The sequence below is a fragment of the Amblyomma maculatum genome, chromosome 1, assembly GCF_055883805.1.
Source record: "Amblyomma maculatum isolate TAMU_Amacu chromosome 1, ASM5588380v1, whole genome shotgun sequence".
In the NCBI taxonomy this organism is placed as follows: domain Eukaryota; kingdom Metazoa; phylum Arthropoda; class Arachnida; order Ixodida; family Ixodidae; genus Amblyomma; species Amblyomma maculatum.
Genome location: NC_139344.1, coordinates 40,225,081 through 40,240,727, shown reverse-complemented (window position 1 = coordinate 40,240,727; position 15,647 = coordinate 40,225,081).

Sequence of the window (15,647 nt, the reverse complement as noted above, 5' to 3'; positions counted from 1 at the left end):
AGTATTTTACCGTACTTCATGCTGTTTAAGGTTAGAAATGAACGGGAGCTACAAGTTGCCCGTCCACGTTCACGTACTTTTCAAATTCTTTTTTTTCCTCGAACAGCTGCAGACTGGAACGGCCTTCCGGATAACATTGCTCTCATCACTTGAGAAAAGTGACGTCACGGCCACTCCTCAGTTTTTTTCCTTCCTCCACGCTAAAGTGCTGTATCCATGCTCCATGACTTTGGCGAAGCCATCTTCGCGAGACTGCTTCGCGAGAATTGGAACACGTCCCAAGATGGTGGCTGCCCGCGTAGCCATAGAGTTCCTTACACTACCTAGAGGGAAAGCTGAGGGCGCTGCACTTCACAAGAATGCTAAATTGTGCGAGTTGGTGCATTCGCATTTTAGGAAACGTAGCGCAAAGAAGAAAGAGGAAACGTAAGCGCTGCACTTCAGCCACCATGGGCGCGCTAAAAATCATGGGCCGTCTCAGGTACGTGGAGTGGCGTTACTGCGATGTTTCTTTTTCGTCATCATCATCATCTGAAGGTGCGTACATAGACCGCGAAAGCCATAGTAGCGAAGGCGCAAAATCAGACGTCGCCAATAAATGGTTTCTGTTTCCTGAAATGCCACTAAAAACCTTCCTTAAGTGATTGCACAACGATAAATATATTCATAAAAATTTTTTATTTCAAAGTTTGCCTATTAAGTGCGAAATATTGGTATTTGTGCTGCTCAAAACTAAGCCAATAGGAGAAAGAGCCATCGCTTATATTGGATAAATCTCACACTGGCATGTTGTTTCTCTCTCTTTTCGCAATTTATAGTCACAATATTCAATCTTAGGACATTATTTACGGTAGAACAACGTTTATCTTTGCATTAGTTTTGGCCAAAAGTTGTAGTTCTGCACTCGGTTATAGTTCACTATAACTCGGTAGCTCTCTGGCCCATGATGCTTTGAGCGCCCATGGTGGCTGAACTGGCCGTCTAGAAACTCCATGTAAACTCCCATAGACGGCAGCACAGCTTTCCCTCTAGGTAAGAGTACAAGGAGGTAATATAGAACTTCTGGAGTGGCGGCCCCCCATGGACGCCAATGCGAGCGGGTGAAGCCAGCCGAGCCAGCGGCGGCCATGTTGCAAGGGGCAAAAAGTACGCGGTGCTGGCCAGCGCAAGCGCATCGCGCGCGTTTCGCGAGCACTTGCGCGCATGTGAATTTGAGAAAATCCTAATGAAATCATCTTGTCGTCAAAATCCATTGTATAGACTGCCAATTTTTTGTTTCATATATACTCCTTACATTGTGATAAGAGTGGATGTAATCGGGGCCGAGCTATCATAATGTTCTCCAGTTTTTTTTCACTGCTTCTTAGACCAAAAAACACTCTTGCGCTGCAGCGCACATAGCACATCCGTAAACTGAGTTTAAAAATTAGAGCACGCAGTTGACAAACACTGTTTCGGGATGAGACTATGCCCTTAAATCTGCATTGCGGCACGTATGTTTCGCTGACAGTATGAAAACTTTGTCCAAATGAGCGGCATTCTTTGCCTGCTTTAACACTGAATGAACTAAGTCTGTTACTTTATTGATATTAATGCCATTTGAAAATGATATTAACACTGCGACTTCTAGAACTAGTGCGATATCTTTCAGGGTAGCACTGTGAGAAACAATGACAGCCTTTTAATAAAAATGTTTTAAGCTGCAAAAGTGTTATTATGATGCTACAGAAATTATTAAGTGCAGGAAAGAAACTAATGATCGTGTCTTCTTTCAGATGTTTCTGCCAATAGCTAACCGAGGGGACGCGCGTGCCAACGCCAGATGTTAGTTTCTTTCTAGCGGTCAAAAAAAAAAAAAAATATCGGGAGCGCCTAGCACTCCTTACAGGCTGTGAATCTGTAAACATTGAGACAGTTTCGTTTCTATCATGCGTTTATTTTAACCGAGTGAGACCCGCGTTAGTTGGGTTTTACATCGTTTTGCGTAGTTTACCATTTGATTTTGAATTCTACTCGTAGAGACCTTTTAAACAATATATGACTTGCTTTTGTAGCCTAAAGTCCCATTATTAATGAGAATCACCTAATTAAAGCTCATTAGCTAATACCAGCAAATCGTATAGTGCAATATCTCGTTCTCGATGCAAGCTATTTAACTATATATGACCTGATGCTGTGGCGGAAAGTTGAATTTAATACAAATATCTAATTTATTTATTTTTATTTATTTTATTTTATACTTGATAGCAATTAAGACTTACAATATGTCTAGTGCAATTATACTCGACATAAGCTATTTAACGACATAACACTTGAGGCTCTCATACTCGAGATAATCAACACAGCACATTTATACGCACTGTATCATAGCCTCCTTTATACACTGTATAAATGCACTGTGCCGTAGGATCCAATACTGCTGCTCATTAATATATACATTTTTTTAGAACTTTTTTGGGTGAAGTTTTATCCCACGCGATCCAAAAGAGCGTGAAGATATCCAGACAAAATGGGACGTTATATATGGAAGCGCCCCTTCGCGATACCTCCTTCTTGCCCCTTGCAAGATGGCGGACGCCGGCTTCACTTTTCACGCACCGCCTCCACTCCAGAAGTTGTATATATACCCTCCTTCTAAGAGTAAGAACTCTATGCGCGTAGCCGTCTAAGGGTGCGTTCCAATACCCCATCGTAGACGTCTACTTAGACGGCTACGCGAGTAGCCGCCATCTTGGGACGCGTTCCAATTCTCGCGAAGCAGTCTCGAGAAGACGGCTTCGCCGAAGTCAACATCGATGCAGACTATACTTTGCTGTCTAAACATGGCGGACAGAGCGCGTTTCGCGCTGAGCGAGTCGTGCGTGCGGTTGTTGCAGTAGCTGTACGGTGGTAGTGTGCTCTTTGCGAACGCCAGAGTATGCTTATGAACGATCTTTCAAACGTGAGTTGTTACGTCAATGTATGCGCTAGCTAGAGGCTAATTTAGCTCTCTTTATGGTTGTGAGATTCATAGCACTGCAGATTCTTTTACCGCGCTATAAGAGGAAAGCGTGCGTTGGATGCTGTTGGTCTTCTTTTTTAACTTGACGACGAGTTTCTTCAGTCTTGATGTTATCGACGAACTCGTCGCTTTCTGAGCACCCCGCCGGGAGTCAGGACGGCTGCTGTACGGCGCACGTGTGTGTTTCTATCTTGCTGTAGTAGCCGTGACAAACTCTTCCGCGGATTTTCAGTTAATCTCGGAAGAACAAACTCGCCTGACGATGCCGACTTGTTGCGGATTGATTTTTTGTGCCTGTACATTATTAAAACGAGTTGTTGTCGTTGGTTTCCTCGTCTAGTGAGTATACAGACAACAGGTGTAAAGGCAGTTTTTCGTTTGCTGTAGCCGGTTATTACCTTTCGTCCGTAATCCCCTCAAGTTTACAGTATTTTGCATGTTTTCATTCTTACAGCTGTGTGAATGAGACATCTGAGAAGCATGTACAGTTCAGCATCAGTAATAAAAAAGGAAAAACAGACTAACGTTCTCTTCCGTCAATTCGTGAGCGGGCTCATTGCGTGGGAAGTCGGTCTGCTACAAGTTAACCTATTAATAGTCTACGTTGTGGCGATTGCACATGTAATATTGTTGCTGCCAAAAATCGGTTAAAAACATGATTTCCACCTGTATTGTCGTAAATCTTTAAAGAAAACAGCGTTATAATAGTTATTAAAACGTTTTAGTTCAAACTTTATGCCGCGAAGTGACGCTAGGCGTAGACAGGTAGACGCGTTCTAATACGCGAACCTGTAGACGTCTACGTATACGTCTACGAAGCAGTCTTGCTAGACGTCTAAGAATTGGAACGCACCCTAAGTAGACGTCTACTAGGGGGTATTGGTATGTATTGGAACGCACCCCGTGTCCTGCCAGGGCTCCGGGCGAATAACCAGAAGTGACGTCAAAAAGGTCATGTGACTTCCTCCGTTCTCCCTGTACTCCGCCTCTGGCGACAGAGCACCGCGGACTGCTCTCGCTGTTGTTCTCAGGACCCCAAAAGCGCGCATCTTCTGCCAATAGAACACAACGCTACTGCTTCTGTTCGACCACTGGTAGGCGCCGAAACTCGCGAGAGCACGTTTAGTGCAGCTAAAAGTGCTCCTGTGCACCCAATGGAAACCGGTATACTACATAAAAGGTTGTTTAGAAGAGAAGTAAAGTTGGTTGGCTTTTACCGATGCTGGGAAAAATGAATCGCAACTAGCCGGACAAAACGCGCATCTAGAAAAAGAGACGGCAGAAAAAGGCGCTCGCGTCTTCGACATAAAAGAAATGCAAGGCATTTGGGGATTCTATGCAAGCTACCATCGGCATGCCCTTAAAACAGACTCGCTGCAATGTTATACTGGACCCAGTAAAATAAATTTCACTAAAGTATGGACGGCTAAATACGCTATGATAATGAAATTGAGCGCAACTGCAGAACAAAAAACGCCCACCCTTGTTTTTTTTTTTTTCACCCGAGATTGCTTTGCGTAAAACATTTGCGCTATTAATTTTGGCTGGACAAACAGTGGAAAACTCAGCGCAGCACTTTTCCCGTTCTTTTTGTTCAAAAAAGTACAAGCATGTGTGCTCCGTTCGGCATAAAATTAAGCAATTCGACCAAAACGGTCCGATGGCTTTCATTTCAGCATCCATGATCCTTTAGGACTAATACTTCACATTAACCAAGCTGGTGCAACAAGGCATACTGTTTGCATCTTCTAACCTCACCATCCCTTCCCACGGACTGTCCAATCTCCGCTACCCAGGTAGCACCGAAACATTAGAGAAATGTTACATTTTTGTTTCAGTTGAACATTATTTTGATGTTGTTAATGTCCTTTTTTTCTAATGTTACACATAAATATTGTGAAAGAAGGCTAGGTTGAGACGGCAAGGCCAGCGATGCCTTGTCCAGCGTTTTAATCCGATGACAAAAACCCAGGCGCGTGCCGCAACCGGCGCCACGGGACGATGATGATGGTATGTACAAATGAAAGAGGAAGATCATGGCATGAACAAATTAAAGAACATCCACGGAAGGCTCACACAATCTGCTCGGGGGGTCGGAAGCGGCCAGCCTGGCCGCTCCTAACTAAGCGATGCATCGCGGCGCACAAACGGTTTCAAGCGAGACACATGAACAATTTCAGTTCCACGGTGGCGTCGATCAGCTGGGGGATCAACAGGCGTCACTTTGTAGTTCCCTGGGGAAGTTTGGCTTATGACCTCATAGGGATCTACGTAGCGGTGGTGGAATTTGTCACTAAGGCCAGGGGTGCGCAACGGTGTATATAAAGCAGTACTTCGTCGCCAGGACGAAAAGAGACCACTCGATGTGTAGAATCATAGCAAGTCTAGCGGTCTTCCTGGCACGCTGTCATGTTGAGGCGGGCAAGATGACGGCATCTGGCCACACGAGATAAAAAATGGGTAGGTACTGATGTGGAGTGGTTGGGCGTAGAGAAGAAGGAAGCGTCGAGAATTGTAGTGGGAGGACGGCCATCAACGAGAAAAAATGGAGAATAACCGGTAGTCCGCTGTACTGCTGTGTTATAGGCGAATGTGACGAATGGTAGAATAGTGTCCCAATTTCGATGATCTGGTGCGATGTACATGGATATCATGTCTGACAAGGTGCGATGAAATCGCTCAGTCAGACCATTCGTCTAGGGATGGTAGCGTGAGGTTGTCTTATGAAGGGTGGATGACGCGTGAAGAACTTCGGCAACGACTTTCGATAAGAAGGCTGTACCGCGGTCACCTAGGAGCACCCGAGGAGCCCCATGACGCAATACAATTGATCGCAAAAAGAAATTTGCTACTTCTTCAGCGGAACCAGTCGGTACAGGTGCTGTCTCAGCGTAGCGTGTGAGGTGGTCGACAGCTGTTATAATCCAATGGTTACCCCCATCGGAGAGAGGTAGGGGACCATATAAGTCGATGCCGACTACGTCGAATGGCGTTGCGGGACAAGGAAGAGGTTGTAGAAGGCCAGCGGGCGAAGAAGTCAGCCGTTTGCGACGTTGGCACAGAGGGCAGGATGCGACGTATTTGGCAACGGTGGAAGATAAGCCAGGCCAAAAGAATCGTTTTCTCACGCGGTCGTAGGTTTTGTCAAAACCAAGGTGACCTGCAGTAGCGTCATCGTGGAGAGCCGCCAGTATACGTATCGCCAGTAAGCACACGCGGCACGACTGGGATCCAGCGAGTTCCATCAGGGCAATACACGTAACGGAGTAGGATGCCATCTTCGAGCTTGAAATTGCGAAGCTGTCGGCGAAGCCTAGCATTGGGCGGGTCCGAAGCGCCGATAAGGCGGTCGATGATAGGACGGCAGTAGGCATCGGCTAATTGCTGTGAACGGAGAGCGTGCTTGTTTTCAGAGTCGTCAAAACAAACGGTTGTGATATACGTCGGGCAAAGAGATGGTCGGCTCTGGTCAGAGGTGGAAATGCATTGGGAAGAAAAACAGCAAGTTGATTCCGAAAGGGGACAGCGAGAGAGAGCGTCGGTGTCTTGGTGTTGGCGACAAGATTTATAAGTGACGTCGAAATGGTATTCTGCAGGCGTATAATCCAGCGGCCAAGTCGGCCTGTCAAATTTTTCAGTGAAGACAACCAGCAAAGAGCATGGTGGTCGGTCACAACTATGAAGTGCCGACCGTACAGGTAAGGGCGAAATTTTTGGACAGCCCAGACGACGGCAAGACACTCCTGCTCGGTAATGGTGTAGTTTTTCTCAGCTGGAGTCAGAGTCGGACTGGCACAGACAATCACTGTCTCACGCGATGTTGCATCACGCAGTACAGCGCCAAGACCGTGACCACTGGCATCGGTGTGCAGGATAGTTGGAGCGCTGTCACTGAAGTGGCCAAGAACAGGATCTGATGTGAGGGCGTGCTTTAGGTCATTAAAAGCAGTTTTGCACTGTTCAGTCCACACGAAAGGGCTGCGTGCTTTAAGTAGCTCATGAAGTGGTGCAGCAATAGTTGCAAAATGCCTTATAAAACGCCGGAAATAAGACACGAGGCCGAGGAAACTGCGCAAATCTGTAGTCCGTTGTGGACGAGCAAAGTTCAAGACCGCGATTATTTTTTCAGGATCTGGGCGAATGCCGTCATGGCTGACCAGATGTCCCAATATTCTAATTTCCTTCTGTGCAAAGTGGCACTTCTTGGTGTTGAGCTGAAGGCCTGCCAAAGCGAGACAGGTGAGGACTTCATTCAGGCGCGTGAGATGGTTATTAAAGGTTTCCGAAAAGATAACAATGTCGTCCAAGTAACACAAACAGGGTCTCCATTTTAGGCCACGAAGCACAGTATCCATCATTCTTTCAAATGTCGCTGGTGCATTACAAAGTCCGAAAGGCATAACATTAAATTCGTAAAGGCCATCGGGTGTTGCGAAAGCGCATTTTTCTTTGTCGTCCTCGTGCATAGGTATTTGCCAATAACCTGAGCGGAGGTCTAAGGTCGAGAAATATTCGGAGCCTTGAAGAGAGTCAAGGGCGTCATCAATTCGCGGCATCGGATATACATCTTTGCGGGTAATTTTGTTGAGTGCGCGGTAATCAACACAGAAGCGTACCGAGCCGTCCTTTTTTTTTAACTAGCACTACTGGGGAGGACCATGGGCTTGTTGAGGGACGAATTATATTGCGATGGAGCATGTCATTTACATTTTCTTCAATTACTTTTCGTTCAGAGAGGGAAACCCGATAAGGCCGTCGGCGAACGATAGAGTTATCTTCAGTAATGATGCGATGGTGCGCAACAATAATCCGTCCCAGTGGTGTGGAAGTGGCATCAAAAATGGCTTGGTGGTGTCGAAGCAATGTCAGCAGTTCTTGGCGTTGGTTCGGCGGGAGTTTAGGATTAATAGTCTTTGCGAGAACAGAAAGAGAGACGTCTGATGAAACACTTTGCTGAGACGGAGGGGCGGTGAGCACAATCAGGGAAAAAGGTTGAACATCCACCATACAATGCAGAGAAGTTCCTTTTGGGAGCACGAGGGATTCACGTTAAGTGTTAGTGGCCACTACTGTTGCTGAGCCGTTGTGGAACCGGACAAGACTTGACGGGAAGGCGATACCGCGTGCAAGATGACTATATGATGGTGCTATGAGTACGTCCCCGTCAGTGATGTGGTCAGAAACAACAGTAAGCAGTTTTTCGCACTGAGGAGGCAAAACAGTATCAGCGGCGGCAACGAGGGGATGATGTCGTTCAGAAAAGTCAGATGAAAAATCGCTGTCTGTCATATGGATAACACGGTCACTACAAGAAATTAATGCTGAAGCGGTTGACAAAAAATCCCATCCAAAAATCATCAGATGCGCACATGGTGAGAGCACAGCAAACTGCACATGATGGCGGACGCCGTCAATAACAACTAGTACGGTGCACTTTGCTAAAGGGCGCAAAGGGACGTCATTGGCTCCACGGAGTTCAGGCCCATCATATGGTGTTGTCACTTTTCGCAAACGGTAGCACAGATCAGCGTGAATGACAGAAATTGCAGCCCCTTTATCAATCAAAGCTTCGACCGGTAAACCTTCAGCGATAACAGCAATCACATTATACGGGCGATCAGGAGGACGTTTAGTAAGTTCGCAGAGTGCAGTTTGACCTCCGGAAACTGCAACACTTAGTTTTCCGGATGGCGGACAGGAAGAGCGGTTGCGGGGCGGAGAGGGGAAACTGAGCGGCGGTATGGGGATGTGGACCGTCGTCGGGATACATGGTTCCCACGAGGCTCAGAGGAAGATACTGGAGGTGGGGAGGATCGTCGAGGTGGGCTTGGAATAGACCGGCGTTGATAATATGAGGTTGAAGGCATGTCAGTTTCGAAGGTGTCGTAACCACGGCGCTCGTTCTGAAGGCGGCTACGACAGAAGCGGGATATATGTCCTCTAATACTACAGTAATAGCAGACTGGTCGGGAGGGACGCCAAGGTGCGTAATAGGGTGGTGTAGGTTGAGCCATCGCCATTGCATTGACGTGATTGTAAGTTGGTGCCGGTCGGGGCGGGGAAGCAAAGAAGGGGGGGGGGGGAGGCAGCGACGTGCGCATAGGTCGGCGCTGGACGGTTTGCAGAAGATTCGGATGTCATAGGGTGGCTGATAGTTGATAACTCTTCTTTAATCATGTTGCGGAGAACGGCGTCATTAGAAGGTGCGGAAGAATGATCGCACCCATGTCGACAAAAAGGATTGAGGGCTTGGAGCTCCTCGCGGATGATTGCTCGAATCATTGCCCGCAGATTAAGGTCAGCAGAGGTCGGACCAGTTGCGAAGCCGGGCTGTAATCGAGAGGACTGCAGCTGGTCGAGGCGTTGACAGGTCGTTATAATTGAATCAACACTTGAAGGATTCTGGGCAACTAAGATATGATAAGCCATAGAATTGATCCCTTTTAAGACGTGGTGCACACGTTCAGGTTCTGTCATGGTGGGACTAATGCGCCGACAAAGTGCAAGAACAGCCTCTATGTAAGACGCATATGATTCATCGGACCTTGAAGGCGGGAAGCGAGCTTGTTTAACGCGATCTCAGTCCGAACTGCCGGGTCGGCGAAGTATTGTCGGCACTGCTGTTTGAAAGTGGTCCAGTTAGTAGTGTGGGGTTCGCGATTAATGAACCAGTTTCTGGCGACCTCAATGAGATAGAACGAAACGTTGAGGAATTTTAAAGCATCGTCCCACCGGTTGTAGGCACTGCAGCGTTCATATGTGTCGAGCCAGTCATCGACGTCTTCGTCGCGACGACCAGCGAACAGCGGCGGGTCACGTTGACGTGGGGGCAGAGTCGGAGGCGTCGGTGCAGCCGAGGTAGAGGGTCCGACCGGGTCGGGATTGCTCTCGGTGGACATGATTATGGTGGAAGTTGCCAAACGGCTACCGGAACGTAGCCCCAGCGAGAGGCAGGGCCCAAGGCAGCAAAGGGATCGAATTTGACCTCCACCACTTGTGAAAGAAGATTAGGTTGAGACGGCAAGGTCGTGACGGCAAGGCCAGCGATGCCTTGTCCAGCGTTTTAATCCGGTGACAAAAAACCAGGCGCGCGTGCCGGAGCCGGCGCCACGGGACGATGATGATGGTATGTACAAATGAAAGAGGAAGATCATGGCATGAACAAATTAAAGATCATCCACGGATGGCTCACAATATTGGTATATGTTTCCATAAACATTTAAACAACATAAATGTAACATTGGTAAAAATGTAGAGTAACCTTGAACGAGCATGTAAGCCTGTGTACCATCACTGCTTGTGATGGTACACAGCTTCCACGGTTTACCACAATAAAGCACAGCGCATTATTTCTACACCCATCTCTGAACAAATAGCATAGAATTAACCTTTTATATCCATCGCCGACGGGTGTTCCATTAGTGATAATGGCGAATGGGTAATAAGCAATACTTTCTTGCAAAATATTAGGGCTGTGCTTGCATTGTACGGTGGGCATCATCTGAAAGCTCTAGTTGTAAAGAAATGTTATTGAAAAAACATGGTTACTGGAAGAAAAAGGGCAAAAGTGCTGGGACTCAGTGTTTGAAATATGTATGGTGTATGTTGTTTTATAATTATGATCCAAATATTACTTGAACATTTAGGAGACAAAGTTAGAACAACATTTGTTTGTAACAATAAAATAATGTTTACAATGCAACATAAACATTGAATAACATTATCATAACATTCAAAAGTCATTATTAGTAAAATGTTTCTTTTGAATGTTCTACTAATGTTACCTTTATGTCACAAAATGTTAAGCAACATTCAGACAACTTAGATAACAAAATTATAACATTATTCTAATGTTCGGTGCTACCTGGGTACCTGAAAAATTTCAACAGGACCGATAATAAAAAGCTGACCAGGTCTCAAAATACTTTGTGCTGAGTACGACCTCTTTTTCTGTCTGTAAACCTATGTTGCAGGCCTCGTTGTGTTAAACAGTTGGACGTGCTCTGCAACACAGTACCTGACGTCGTGAGTGCACCAGACTAATACATTTCATTTTTTCTCAAAGAAACGCAACCGTATTTGCACTAATACTTATTATCACAGTTGCTCTAGAATGTTGGCTTTTGTGAAAGATTTAGCCCCACAGCCACCACAATGATCTCGAAGTCCTCGACAGTTTGCTGGGCAGGCAAGTCCCAGTTTAAATCTAGATATCCCATCCGAAATTCGCCAAATACATCATATCATGGGCGCATTGTTGCTTATTTAAAAAACCTCTTAAATTTGAAATGTGACGCTACATTACATATTGTTTGAATCTATAAAAGTAAATGCGTCGCGAAGGTCATATTTCCTTCGGTTACCTATGTGTTAAAAAGAGTAACCGTTATGCATTCGACTTCAACCGTACTGCGCAGGATTTCCTTTGTTTTAGTATTACGCCGAAATCTCAGAAAATGCCTTGTAAGCGTGATTCTGCCTATCAGGCCCATTTTGATCACGTTCAAGGCTCACACGTGTAATATTTCGTGTCATCTATTCAGGTGCGACCCGCCGCAGTGGTTCAGTTGTTAAGCGCTAGACTGCTGTGTTCAAGGATGCGGGATCGAATCCCGTCCACGGCGGCCGCTTTTGATGCAGGCGAAAAGCAAGGCGCCCATGTACTGTGTGATGCCAGTGAATGTTAAAGAACCCCAGGTGATGAAAATTTCCGGAGTTCTCCACTATGGCCTCTCTCATAGCCTGAGTTTCTTTGGGACGTTAAACCCTATAAACCAACCCAAGTTCAGTTCAGTCGTGTCCGACTCTTTGTGACCCTATGGACCATGTCACGCCACGCTTTCCGGTCTCTCATTATCTTCCTAACATCACATAACTTCATCTGCAGCGCCTCGAGGATGCCATCTAACCATTGCGTTCGCTGCCTACCCCTTCTCCGGCGAACCTCAACCTTTCCCAACATCAAATCTTTCTCCAGCGACTGCTCTCTTCTCTTCAGATGACCAAAGTGGCTGTGCTTTAACTTTAGAATTTGACACTCCAATGAGCAGTCAAGGTTTATGGTCGACAATATCGACTGATTTGATCTTCTGGCAGTCCAAGGAATTTAGACTGCCAGAAGATCAAATCACTCTCAAGAGTATCCGTCAGCATCACAATTCAAACGCGTAAATTTTTCGGCGGTCAGCCTTCTTCACAGTCCAACTCTCGCATCCATACATCACAACTGGAAAGACCATAGGACGAGTTATACAGATCTTGGTTGGCAGACTAATGTCTCTGCTCTTTACAAGGCGGTCAAGGCTAACCATGACTCTCTTTCCCAGAAGCAGGCGTCTCCTAATTCCATGGCTGCAGTCTGCTTCTGGGGTAATCTTGGAGCCCAAGAAGAGAAAATCTGTCACAGCTTCCACTTCTTGTCCATTGATGCTCCAGGACATGATAGGGCAAGATGCCATGATCTTTGTCTTTTTAATGTTCAGTTTAAGCCCAAACTTCTCACTCTCTTCTTGTACGTGCATCAGAAGTCTCTTGAGTTTCACTTCACTTTCTGCCATTAAAGTGGTATCATCCGCATATCTGAGGTTGTTGATACGTTTTCCAGCAATCTTCACTCCAGCTGAAAACTCGTCCCGACCGCCCTTCCTCATGATGCACTCTGCATATAGTTAAATAGGCAGGGTGACTGTATGCAGCCTTGTCTCACTCCTTTCTCAATCGGAAACCAATAAGTAAGACCATGCCCAGTTCTGACTGTGACCTCTTGCCCTTCATACAGGTTCCTGAGGAGACAGATGAGGTGAATTTTAACTCCCATCTCTTGGAGAGCGTGCCACAATCTGCTGTGATCTATGCAGTCAAACGCTTTCCATAATCAATAAAACAGAAGTAGATGGGTTTCTGGAACTTTCTTGCGTTTTCCATGATCCAGCGAAGGTTGGCAATTTGGTCTCTAGTTCCTCTGCCCTTGCGAAACCCAGCTTGCACGTCCGGAAGCTCCCGATCCACATACTGCTGCAGCCTACCTTGGAGGATTTTCAACATCACCTTGCTAGCATGCGAAATAAGCGCGATCGTGCGGTAGGCTGAACAATCTTTGGCACTGCCTTTCTTTGGAATAGGGATATAAACTGACCTCCTCCAATCCTGTGGCCACTGCAGGGTTGTCCAAATCTTCTGACATAATGTATGCAGAATGTTAACAGCATCATGGTTGAGGTTTTGAAGCAACTCAGCTGAAATGCCACCAATTCCGCTAGCTTTGTTCTTAGCAAGGCTGGCCAAGGCCCGTTGAACTTCACTCTTCAGGATGCCCGGCTCGAGATCAGTACTCACAACCGTCTTATGTTGGGTTTGCAGAACCGGGTCTTTCTTGTACAGTTCTTCTGTGTATTCCTGCCACCTCTTCTTTATCTCTGAGGCTTCAGTGAGGTCCTTGCCTCGTTTGTCCTCTGTCACGCCCAGTTTAGCACAGACGCTTCCTTTGATATCTTTGTCTTATACAGAGCTCTTGTGTTCCTTAATTGGTTGTTGTCCTCAACTGCATGCTTGGTACTGTATGTTCAGGAAGGCATTCTTATCTCTCCTTGCTATTTTCTGAAAATCCGCATTGAGAACCTTGTATCTTTCTATTTCCCCCATACCCTTTGCCTTCCTCGTTTCCTCAGCTATTTGCAAAGCCTCTTCAGATAACCAGTTTGCTTTCTTGCATTTCTTTTGCTTTGTAACTACCTTAGTAGCAACGTCTTGTATTATATCTAATTCTTGAAATCGATTCCTCACTTCCACAGCAAATTTTGATAGAATTTGGTCCGGATCTCACCTGAAAGGCCTTCTAGTTTTCTGCATTTTCCTCAATCGAAGCTTAAATTTGGCAACAAGAACCTGATGATCGGTGCCACAATCGGCCCCAGGCCTTGTTTTTACTGCTTGTATAGCGCTTCTGCATCTCTGGCGGCAAAGAATATAATCGATCTGATTCCTGTACAGACCGTCCGGTGAAGTCCATGTGTACAGGTTCCTCTTAAGCTGTTGAAAATGAGTATTCCCTATGGTCAGGTTGTTTTCTTGACAAACCTCTACTAGCCTCTGCCCCGCTTCATTTGGCTCACCAAGACCGAACTTGCCTGTAATTCCAGATATTTCTTCACTCCCCACCTTAGCATTCCAGTCTCCTATGAGAAAAAGGACGTCTGATGATGGAGTGCAGTCTAAAAGGCATTGCAGGTCCGCATAAAATCTCTCGTCAGCTCTTCAGCAGTAGTGGTTGGTGCCTAGAAACCAACCCAAACTATCCATCAATTAAGGAGTCACAAATATAAAATTTTCTGTCAACTCAAAATAAGAGGAAACGTAACCAGTATTACTTGCGTGCGGGCTAGCTAGTTAGATGAATCTGAAGATTTCTGGCGCTGCATAGTCACTATAGCGTTCACGTACGCACGCTCACACACACACGCACGCACGAGATTACAGCAAGACGTTCACACCAATGGTGCGCACACTACCAACTTTACCTGTGGTATGAAAAAGAAAAGATGACAAAAAATGTAAGTGTACGCCAAGAACAAGAAAATTGAGAAAATTCACGAAAAATGCGAAGAAACGTTCTGAAGGAAAATCCGAAACAAAAATAATGGCAAACCGAAGCAGAAACAATTTCTTCCCGCTGAGCGCCATAGACGGAATAGTCTCGCATTCCCCTTCTTGATCCGAAATCATCCTAAATGCTTCAATGATCTCTGTTTCAAAGCGTACGTCTTTTCCCCGGGCCAGCACCTTGGTTTCCGTGAATCTGGCTACGTTTACCCCTTGGGTCCTGTTGAGTGCCATCCTTTCCACGAGAGCAATGTAATGGGTCGCCAGGTTTCCTGGAGTCGACAATGCTGCACACGCATTTCTGTGCTCCATTAACCTCTCATTGAGGCATCGGCCTGTCTGCCCCACATACACCTTGCCACATGTCAACGAAATCTTGTACACAACACCTTCGCGGCAGTTGACGATGCAGCACGCCGCATCCTTCATTGGGCTCACTCACTCCGTTCACCTTTCTGCACAGACTCTTTAACTTGTTCGGTGCAGATAGCACTACCCTACAAACAAATTGGCGCGCGATCTTCTTAAGACGATGTGAGATGTCATGCACGTATAGGGCAGAACTACAACCTGTCTCCTCTTTTCACTCTCTCTTGCTCGAGGTCGCGTGTTCTTTAAACAGCTTTCACCAGCAGAGATGAAAAGGCTCTTCAAATAGCCGCTTTTATTCAAGTACCTCTCAATCAGTAGGTTGACACTCTCGCCCATCAAGCGCGAACACGACTTGATCAATGCCTGCCGTAAACACGGGATAGCAAGCCCTCTTTTGGTCATCCTTGTGTGACCTGAGTCGTAAGGAAGAAGGCCTTTTGCCCCAAAACCAACGCGTGTGATCTTCGTGAAGTACCAGCCGTATGTCCAAGTACTGGATCTGTGCATTCTCTGGTCGCTCAAACGTGAACTCAGTAAGGTCCGGATTGCATTAGGGAATAGTGCCACAATGCCCTCAACTTTGTTTTCTGTGTATTATCCACACGGCAGGCAAACCAAAAAATCATCTGCATATCGGAATGCCTTGGCAACTCCAGCTTCCTTCATATGATTAAAA